The sequence below is a fragment of the Eubalaena glacialis genome, chromosome 9 (genome assembly GCF_028564815.1).
Source record: "Eubalaena glacialis isolate mEubGla1 chromosome 9, mEubGla1.1.hap2.+ XY, whole genome shotgun sequence".
NCBI lineage: Eukaryota > Metazoa > Chordata > Mammalia > Artiodactyla > Balaenidae > Eubalaena > Eubalaena glacialis.
The window spans coordinates 49,008,614-49,019,904 of record NC_083724.1 but is presented as its reverse complement, the minus strand read 5'-3'; the positions used below and the strand labels follow the sequence as shown (position 1 = coordinate 49,019,904).

The window sequence follows — 11,291 nt, the reverse complement described above, 5'->3', positions numbered from 1 at the left end:
TATTAAAGATTTGCCATTGTGTGGGGCTTGCCTCATTTTCAGGTTGTGAATGTGTACAAAGTATCTTTCTTTCCTGGGCACTAAGTTCACAGAAGTGACAGCCCTAAGGGGCTCTCCAGCCTCCTTTCTTAACCAGGAGAACCCCACTCAAGGCCCTAGTTTGAAGAAGCTTCTGCCTGCTTTCAGACATACCTCTCAGCATGGTCCAGCACTAACCCCCAATGATAGCTTTGTTGTTCTGTTGTGCTTCTGGTACAGGGAAATGTTATTCTTTTTTATTAGTATATCTATTACTTTCATTTTCTCTTTTTAAACTGCTATATGTTTCAATCAAAGGTGGAACTTCAAAAAGTAAATTTATAATGGCTCCTTGACACACAAGATCTGACAAGGAATCTGCTTTGTTATCTTTTTAAGACCCAGGAAAGTATACAGAATGATGTGGACTTAAAAGTCTCTGGTCCAGCATGTAAAGAGTTTGAAAGTTGCCATACCATCCTAACAACAAGTAAAATGCTAAAATAAAATTAAAATTGACAATTCTTATATTTATCAGAGAAGTGAGGTCAAAGGGCAAACCACTGCCCCCAAACTGGAGAGACAGACAGGTAGATACAAAGAAATCACAACTTAACCAGAGCAAAAACCACACAGGAACCAATACCAGGGTAGGAAAACCTAAGCTGTAATTGAAAAATTGCTGGAGGCTCAGTCTGGACAAGTCTGAAAGTTAAACCTCCAAGGGGACCCAGTCATCAGGAGGGCCTGACACTTCTGTGAGTTCTATCTACCAGGTTCTCACAGTGAATATTGGAGAAAAATTCTCTCATGCTTCCAGGGAGGGGAAAGGGAGCCATTCTGAAATACTCTATTCTTTTCTTAACAAGGTCTACCCTCAAGAGAAACTATTTGACCAGAGCCTAACAAATTGGGAGAAGGGAAATATCCAACTCCAGCCTACTCTGGCTGTCCTGTCCCACCTATGGGGTAGAGTTGGGGAACTGAGAAGCACTTGTGAAGTTCACAGTCCAGAGGCACAAGCTCACTAAAAGACTGAGACTTAATCATGGGACTATAAAACACTTCCCCTTCCCCCAACACTTTACCACTATACCACTAAAGTCCTATTTCCTGGAGTTTCCTTTACCCAATACATCATGACTGACTTTCAACAACAACAAAAAAAGCACAAAGCATACTAAAAGGCAAAAATCAGTTTGAAGAGCAAGCATCAGAACCAGACTCTGATATGGCAGGAATGAGACCTATTATTAGACTCATTATTATGAGACCAGAAATTTTTTAAAAATTATGATTAATATACTAAGGACTCTAATGGAAATAATTGACAACATGCAAGAATAGATGAGTAACATAAGCAGAGAGATTTGTTTCTAAGAAAGAATCAAAAATAAATGCTAGCAATCATAAACACTGTAACAGAAATGGAGAATGCCTCCAATAAGCTCATTAGTTGACTGGACATGGCTGAGGAAAAAAAATCTCTAAGCCTGAGCATATGTCAATAGGAACTTCAAAATATGAAGCAAAGAGAATAAAGACCAGAAAAAAAATAATAATATCCAAGGACTGCAGAACAACTACAAAAAGTAACACAAGTGAAATGGGAATATCAGAAGCAGAATAATGTATAATAATCAAGTTTGCATCTATATGACCAATCAAATTTCATCTTCTAAGCAGTTCTCTTGGAAGATAAGACAAGTACTCTCACTGTAATTCTTTGTGAAATTTCTTCATAACTAAGTTATAAGCCACCCAAGAAAAGCATCCTTGAAGTCACATCTCATGCAGCACGGACCAATATAGAAAACTGCAAAGACCATAAGTGTAAAGTAGTTTGCATAAGGTGTAAACAAGTGTCGGAAAATGCTCAGCATACACACCATGGCTGACCTAGGTAATTAATTGCTGTACTCTTCCCCACTGTGCCTTGGCAGTACCTCATGACCATTCTCAATGCAATGCACTGGGCAGTCACTTCCAACTTCCTGGAGTTAGCATGCAAAATGAATTCTGTTCACCAACATTTCTTAAGGTGTTTATGGGCAACTTCCTTCTATAAAACATTAACTGGTGAGAATAATAAGGTCAAATGAATTTTAAAATACTGAATCAAAATTATACAAGTTCTTTTTTTGTCAGACTTAACACTATACATTATAAATTTCTATTTTCTGAACTTCCTAAACCAGGAACAGCTCATAGAATTAGTGTTCCCTGAAACATACTTTGAGAAATAGGGCTCCAGGAATATTCATGGACACACTGTTTAGGGGAAGGTAGAAAAGTTTAGCGGTAGAGAAGGGATCGGCAAATTTTCTCTGTAAAATGCCAGATAGTAAATATTTGGGACTTCGCAGGCCAGATGGTCTCTGTCACAACCAATCACCTCTGCTGTAGTAGCAAAAAAGCAGCGATGCTCAACATTGACTGTAGCTGTATTCCAATAAAACTTCATTTCGAAAAAGAGGCCTTTGGCTATAGTTTGCCAACCCCTACTGTAGAGGAAAATGAAGATGCTTTGCCACAAAACATTCCTTCATTCAACAAATACTAACTGAGTGCCTACCATGTGTGTTCTAGGTCCATAAATATTGTTGGATGCCATAGTGTTTAGGGCACAGAGACTACAGAGTCCTGGAACCTTCATAGTTTACATTTACATGTGGTTTTTCACTTGACTTTTTTTTTTAATCAGTATTTTTAGTATCACCATTGCACAGAGGAGGACACTGAGAACTTCTTTTGGTGGCTGAGCCAGAGATGGCATCTAGGAATGGTAGGTGCATAGGCATACCCTCAGTATGGCATTTCTAAGTCACTTATGCTTCCTGTGTCAACTTGACATTGCCCCCAACTTATAGTGTAAGTCCTGCAACTACTGAACCACAATAAAAACATGAAATATTAATTAGCTTTTTCCTCAGGCAGTGGAAATCAATCCAACCCTGCAGTGTTGTATGTTCCAGGATGGGATAGATTCTTGAACTGCTCAAAGAAACTGACTGCATCTTTTGCCACATCCAACTCACTACTCCTCTAACTGAATTCAAAACCTGGCCAGAAGCAAGGAAAGATAGAGGCACCCTCTGTTTTTTTCAATGTTTTGTTTTGAAATCCTGATAGAAAAGCTTTATTTAGAGCTGGCTAGCCTGCAAAACTTTCCAAACAAAGGCTTCACAGCTTGGTTCTTTTCCTCTGTTGACTCCTGTAAATCAAGTTAACTTCAGTCGTCTTTGGGCTTTGTTCAAATCACCAGCAGCCTCCACGTCCATGCCTGTTTCCCATGCCAGCTGTCTGGACTACAGCATTCAAATATCTGCTTCCCCCGGTTACACTCTGCCCTTCCTAGGAAAAGAGAACCCAAGAAGATTCAAGCATTTAGCATCTGACAACTACAGAAGCAAGGAAGAGGAAGCAGTTTATAGTGAAAAGAGAGATTGGCGCCCATGATCACTTTCTCAAGCTCTGTTCCACAATCTTTTCTAATTGTAACCTTTTTGAATAAATGCTAGCCTATATTTGACAAAAGAAAACACTGATGTCCCCACAGCACTACATATCAAGTTGCTGATGTGAAACAATGAGCATTATGTCCAGACATAGGACTCCAATTTTAAAAAGAGCTATGCTTCTTGAAATTCCTTAGGTTTGGCTGCCCTGGTGGCCACAGGCCCAGCCACTGGAATGTTTAATAGAGCAAATGTTGCTCTCTGCCTAAGCCATTTGTTTCTCTTCCTAGGTTCTCTATGGAAATTTTCCTATGAAACAGATTTGAGAGTCAGGATGAACAAAGAACCTCCTTTTGAACAAATGACTTCTACTCCCCCACCCCCAGTCACACCAGATGAAAGCAAAAAGTGTTCTCAGATTGCACAAGTGAAATTTGGGCCTTACAGGACTTATAAGAGCTAGAAAAAGTGGGGGCCATTCTTCACTGGGTTCAAATGTCTGATCTACATGAAAGCAAATTTCTGAGATTCCCTTTCAGCTGGCATCATTCAGTATAGCTGTTCCCAAATAAATGTACTGCTACTACATTGCCTACAGGGATTGTCACCACTCATAAACATCTGTAGATTTAACTCACACCAGAGCTCTAAAGAGTGGGAAATCAGGCATTAATTATTTCCATAAAACAAACCTACCTTGACCCAACAAGGGACAAAAACAAAGCAAAGCAAAACGAAATGACAAGAGACAGGTGTGACTAATGGAAGGCAGAATACAGAGACAAGGGAGAGGGCTTGTTCTTGGAAATGTGTAATAGACAGTAAAGAATGCCTGACCAGCTTTTAGAACCATGCCTTCTTTTAAAGTCATTGAACAAGGAGACCATTAGGCCAAGATGGTTCTAATGCTCTGGTGGCCTACAGAAGCAAACCAAATCTAAGCCTATATTTGCCTCAAGGTTACAAAATCAAAATGCTAAGGACAACCAATCACAAATGGCCAACTAGGCTTTAAGCTATGGCCAATCAGTAATTTCCTTACTTTGCTTCCATGTTTTCTCTATGAAAGCCTCTCCCAGTTCCTGTCAGTGGAGCACTTCTAACCACTTCTGGTTTGGCAATGCTTGATTTAAATAATTATTTGCTCAAATAAACTCTTAAAATTTTTAATATGCCTCAGTTTATCTTTTAACAGTTCTGATGTCAGAAGAGGGGACTGAAGAAGCTCCCCCACCCCACAGTGTCTAGGGAGCAATGGGCAATGAGGCGGAGATACCTGCTGAGTCCCTTCAGCTTGCTGCTTTCTTGCTGCCTCTGGAGGTGGTGGGTAAGTCCCTTTTGGATCCTAACGCCACGCTTTTTGCATTATGAGTTTTCGAACTTTATTTGACAGTTTCCTTTTCTGAACTGGGTCTGACTGAGAAATCACGCTGAGTCTGGGGTCAGACTGAAACCTAGCAGGACTCTGCAGGGCCCTCCCAAGGACAAGTCCCTCCATGTCCCCAGCTTCTTATTTGGCTTTCCCAAGAAGTGAGGCAACACAGAAACAAAGGAAAAAGAGTCGAGCAAGAAACTAATGATAGCTTAAACAACAGTTCAGCAATAAAACAGAGTCACAGGACACCTAGTTCATCCTCAAGGGATATACATAACAGTCTGACCCATATCTTTGAGTAGCTCTGCAGAAACTAAGATCCCCATCCAGGTGGAGGATGGTGACTACATGCTGACCACAAGCACATAGACCCCAGACTAGTTGGAACCAGAAGGTTGATGATTAAGATTCCCGAAACATCACCTGTTACCTCACCAACAAGCAACCAGAAGAATGTCCATGAGCTGATCACACACCCTGCAACCCTTACCCCTAATGTTATCTTTAAAAACCCTTGCCTGAAAGTCATCAGGGAGTTAGGGTCTTTTGAGCATGAGATGCCCATTTCCCTTGCTTGCCAACCTGCAATAAATGCTGTACTTTCCTTCACTATAACCCAGTGTCAGTAGATTGACTTTGTTGCACATCTAACGAGCAGACCCAAGTTCAGTTCAGTAACGGGAGTGGCTCTTGGTCTTGGTGTTAGGGGAAACACTGACTGAAAATGCCCACCCTGGCCAGGCAAAGACAGTAACAATTTGCATGAGTTATTTTACAACAGGAGCTCCTGGTAAGGAACACAGAACTAACAAGCCACCACCAACCAGAAGAATACAGGAAAGGTCAAAAAGAGAGAGGAGACGCCGGTCCACATGTCCTAGCAACCTCCCAGAATCCTCCTCACTGGAATCCATCTTGGCTGAGTGGTTTTACACGCCACCAGAAAGGACCCTGAGTCAGAATGATTGGCCAGAGACAACCCGGAAACTAATCCCATCACCATAAAACCCGAGACTGCAAGCTATGTGGCGGAGCAGTCCTCCTGGGTTCCCTTACCCTCATGCTCTCCGCCCGGGTGCCCCTTCCCAATAAAGTCTCTTGCTTTGTCAGCACGTGGGTCTCCTCAGACAATTCATTTCTGAGTGTTAGACAAGAGCCCACTCTCGGGCCCTGGAAGGGGTCCCCCTTCCTGCAACATTTCGAGGATAGTATCTTCAGTACTTCTTTGGGAAATGCCTCTTTCATTCATGAGGTTGTTCAATACTCCCAGGTATATTTATTGTTTGTCCTGGCTGAAGTCTGACAAGATACTCAAAAAGATTTTTTTTTTAAGTAGCTCTATAGCAAAAGTTAGCCAAATTGGAAACTGATATTCAGAGCCTGATAGGAAGTTCTTTTTTAGGCCTTCTCCCCTAAACTAAATGAAACTATGTACCCAGAGAGAAAGAAAAACATTCCAAAGACAAACAGTTCTAAATCTAGAACATAGGAATCTTTTGATTTCCATCTTAGTTGAAGCTCTCCCTTACATAAAAAAACAAATTAAAAATGTTGTAGTTGAATGAATCAGTCAGCCTTGTTATCATTCAGGTTGCAATTCAATTCTTTGAAGAATTAAAAACTGTACTTGCCTTACAAATCAAGTCTTTACAAGAACATAAATTGCCCACCTAACCTTTTTACTAATCCCAAAACCTCCCCTATTCACTTCAAAATTCTTGTAGGTACTGCAAAATTCTGGATTTAGGAAACAAAAGTCCTTCTTGGAGGAACCTGCATTCTTTCCCTGTGCCTTTGAGATGTAAATGTTCTATCCAGTCTTCTCTAGGAGCTGTGGAACATCTTTTTGACATGCAAATTTCAAGAGGTAATCCTTATCAGAAGGGAAGAAAAAGAAAAAATGGGGAAAGACTATTTGAAAGCTAGACAAATGAAAAAGCTTAACAAAAGCTGAAAGATCTCTGTTTTCATCTGTCTGTATATTTGTGTGTGTCTGTGTACACATGTTATGGATGTGTTATATTTTTCTACCTCTGGATGGTATTGCGAAAACTAATTTAATGTTTTTGTTTTTTTAATTTTTGTTTTATATTGGAGTATAGTCGATTAACAATGTTGTATTAGTTTCAGGTGTACAGCAAAGTGATTCAGTTATACATGTATCTATTCTTTTCAAGTTCTTTTCCCATCTAGGTTATTACAGAATATTGAGCAGAGTTCCCTGTGCTATACAGTAGGTCCTTGTTGGTTATCTATTTTAAATATAGCAGTGTGTACATGTCAATTCCAAACTCCCAATCTATCCCTCCCCCCAACCCTTCCCCGCTGGTAACCATAAGTTCATTCTCTAAGTCTGTGAGTCTGTTTCTGTTAATTTTTAAAGAGCTCTATTTGTTAGGGAACCATGGAATGAAACCACCTGTCTCAGCCAGGTATGATAATAACCACTGGCAAGAGTTGTCTCACAACAGGAGGTCCCAGTAAGGAACACAGTGCTGCCACCGAAAACTAACCAGGAGAATTCATGAGGGACCAAAAGCAGGCAGGAGACCCAGCCCATAATATGTCCTGCCAACCTTCTAGAAACCCTCACACTAGAATCCATCTTGGCTGAGAGAAGTGCGTGCCACCAGGAAGGACCCTTCAGTCAAACCAAACAAAGACAAGATGACTGGCCAGAGACAACCCTGAAACTAACCCCATTACCATAAAACCTGAGACTGCGAGCCATGTGGCAGAGCAGTTCTCCTGGGTTCCCTTACCCTACTGCTCTCTGCCCAGGCACCCCTTCCCGATAAAGCCTTTTGCTTTGTCAGTACGTGTGTCTCCTCAGACAATTCATTTCCAAGTGTTAGACAAGTGCCTACTCTCGGGCCATGGAAGGGGTCCCCCTTCCTGCAACTTATTTAATCGGCTAAAGGTCAAATAAATGCTATATAAATTAAGTATGCTCTCAGAACTATAAACACTAACCCAAACGTTTTTCAAGTGCATGTGATCTAGGATAATCTTCAGTAAATAAAAGCTAGTTTCAGTTTGCTGCTTTAATTAAAACAAGCATGTCTTCAGAATTACCAGCATTAAATTTAATGCAGACATGCAACTTTTATTCTCCCTGGATTTACTAGTCAAATAAGTTATCTCTGTTACAAATTTGCCAGCAAGAAAACAACTTTTAAAAAGATGACGGTTAGCTCTTTAACATCTGGTAGAATTTTCTTGACTTATGTAAACATGATTGTTACAAACGTGTAAATCAAATAGATGTAAGTGGAGTAAAAGTTTATAAAACTTTTCAACAGTGATGAGATTTTATAAAATATGTCTACTTAAAAATAGTTTCTAAAGTCTTTTGGTAACTTGGAAGCTTAGCGTTTCACCAAGTTAAGTGATGGAAATTCACTGACTCTCTAGGTCATTTTCAAATAAGATAAAAATACTGAAACATTGATTAATCAATATAGGTTTATCTACTTCCGGCTCCCTATTACAGAAAAAAGAGCAGTTATAATTAAGTTTGAGGTTTATTTGAAAATTTTGATTACCTATTTCTGTAAAAATTTTAATTTGCATATTTCAGCAATTCTAAGGTACACTTCTTTTTTTTCAAATTTAATACATTGAACTTGGATTTTCTTACAATCCAAGGAGTTGCATTCACAATCCCTGCCAGCCAGGCACCGTCACAACTGAGCTGTCATTGCTGGCATATGCCCCATTGGTCACAGTTGTTCATATGAATGTCATCACCTCTGTTGCGTTATATGCAGTCTGGCACTACAGTGCTGAATTTAACTGATGTCTAAACGTTTTCAAAAATCTTTCACTACGATTCAGCATTTAAACAAAATGTTTGGAGAATGCAGAAAGGCACAGAAACACAGCAGAGGAATATAAATTTGACATGAGTGAAACAAACAGTCTATTGTATACGCAGAAAGACATGGAAACTGAGCAGAAAATATTCCTTGTAGGAAGAATGACCACGCTTCCATATTTTCTTATAAAGGAATAACTGACTGCTTTATAGGAACTAAGAAAAAAGATGTTTACAAGTAGATAATGTTGTATTTCATTACTGAGATGTGTGCAAAGGACTATCACAAGTCAGCGAATACCACTGGAAGCAGGAGAAATTGCCAAACACTCAGAAAAGCTGAGAGACATTTCAAAGCAATAATTGGCTTCTGAACCAATTCATATGGAGTTGTTCCTTTCTTTTTTAGTAGTACATAAAATAATGGTGAGTCTTGCAACTGATGGAATCCTAAAGTTGATAAAATATATCTTCATTATGGCTGAGTATCAAGTAAACATTGATAAGAGTTTGAAGTAATATGTTGTACTGTACTTATGACTCATGCACAGAATCTCTTCCTCTTCTTCAAGACCTCCAGGCCTACAAACCCTCAGAGCCATAACACACACGTCCAATCTTGCAAACCACCTGAAGGGACAGTCTGCAAAGCATATCTGTGCCTAGCCAGCTACATGGGGAATTGTGTGTTGCCTTTCATGCCTCAGGCCTAGAGAGCTTCTAGAAAACAGGTTCAAGTCATCAATCAGGTTTACTTACTTAATGGAAGAGATGAGTAGAACATATCCACCCCATAGCATAGCCTAAATGTCAGCCTGGAAGAGTGTTAGGTGCTACAAGTGAATTCCCCAACCTCACAAATCAGATTAATCACTCTTACTCCTGTGCAGAGTGGCGTAACTGGAAATATTATTCTAATGCTGTTCCCTCTTGAGAAGTGGAGCACAAGTCTGCTATTAATTTTCTAGGACTACTATTAAAAATTACCACCAGTTTAGTGTCTTAAAACAACAGTAATCTGGCAGCGTGGGCCGGACAGAGGCGAGCAAGTGGCGCAGCGCCAGAGCAAGTGGAGCGCTCAGGCCCGGAGGGCAGCGAGGAGGAGGAAGCCATGTCCAGCTCTGGCTCAAGTCTCCCGCGCCCAGACCCGGGGCCCTTGCATCACACCAAGGCCCGGCCAGCGGTGCCCAGCTCAAAGGGTCGCAGGAGGGGACAGGGGAGGGCTGCTGGGTGACCCTGGTGGACAGGGCGACCTGTACAACTGGGAGGTGGCCATTTTCGGGCCCAACACCTAACAGGAGGGCAGCTACTTCAAGGCGCGCCTCAAGTTTCCCGACTACTACCTAACTCCCCCAACCACCACCGGACTTTCGTTTCCTGACCAAGGTGACATCTACAGCGACATCTACAAGACGCTGATATGCGTGTCTCCATGCTCCACACACCGTGCCGGGTGAGGAGCCCCGGGCGGGCAGCTGCCCTCGAAACATCGGAACCCCACCTGAGCCTCAGGACCACCCTCCTGCGCGTCACCTCCCTCCTCAACAACCCGACACCTCCTCACCAGCCGTCATCATGTGCAGGAAGTGGAAAGAGAGCAAAGGCAAGGACCCGGAGCACAGAGGCTGAATCATGCCGAAGCACTTCCTAGGACCAAGGCGGACGCGGAGCGCGGCGGCACGAAAGTGCCCGTCACGCGGGCGGTGAGCGCTGCGTGAAGACCAAGGCGCAGGCGCAGGCGCAGGCGCAGGCGCAGGAGGAGGCTTTGAGCTCTTACACCAGCCCCGCTGCTGCGAGGACAGCGAGGCCGAGGCCAGGCCCAAGGCTGCTAACGGGAGAATGAGGATGACTCCGCAACCAGGAGTCCTGACTCTGAGTCCTCCACCGAATAAACTTACAAGTTTTACCTAAAACAAACAAAACAACAACAACAAACAGAAATGTACTTTGAAAGTTCTAGAGGCCAGAAGTCCAAAATCAAGGTGTCAGCAGCATTGGTACCTTCTGGAGGCTCTGAGAGAGAACCCATTCTTTACCTCTTTTCTACTTTTTTCATGGTTGATGGCAATCCTTGGCATTCCTCAACTTGTAATTACATAACTCTAGTCCCTGCCTGCATCTTCACATGGCTTCCCCCTGTAACCCTGTGCCAAACCTCCCTCCCCTTTCTCTTACAAGGATACCAGTCATTGGATTCATAGCCTATCCTAAATCTTAGATACTCGCATCCCAAGATCTTTAATTTAATTACATCTGCAAAGATCCTATTTCAAAATAAGATCACATTCACAGGTACACATTCACAAAGACTTGGACAGATCTTTTGGGGGAATACTAAACAATCCTTATGAAAGCATGAAAACAAGGATTCTCCCCCTACCTCTCTTTTATTCCAGGAACTGTGCCAGGTACCAGAGATCCATAAATGGGTAAAATCAATTCAGTCCCTGTCCTCATTCTTCACCTTCCCTACTGCCAATGGCCTATTAGAACGGTCTCCTAATTTTTCTCCCAGCCTCAAGTCTAACTGATCTGTCAGATCTGAAACAAAACGAAGCAAAACAAAGAAACCCTATAATAGAAGAAACAGGCAAGATTATGCTGCAATAACCACTGTATCTCA

The 11,291-nt window shown here is 41.8% G+C and overlaps 1 pseudogene; it reads left to right on the top strand.

Annotated features, from left to right (window-relative positions):
- The first annotated feature begins 4,730 nt into the window (after positions 1–4,730).
- LOC133097326 (ubiquitin-conjugating enzyme E2 R1-like) lies at positions 4,731–10,511 on the top strand (annotated as a pseudogene).
- The last annotated feature ends 780 nt before the right edge of the window (positions 10,512–11,291 follow it).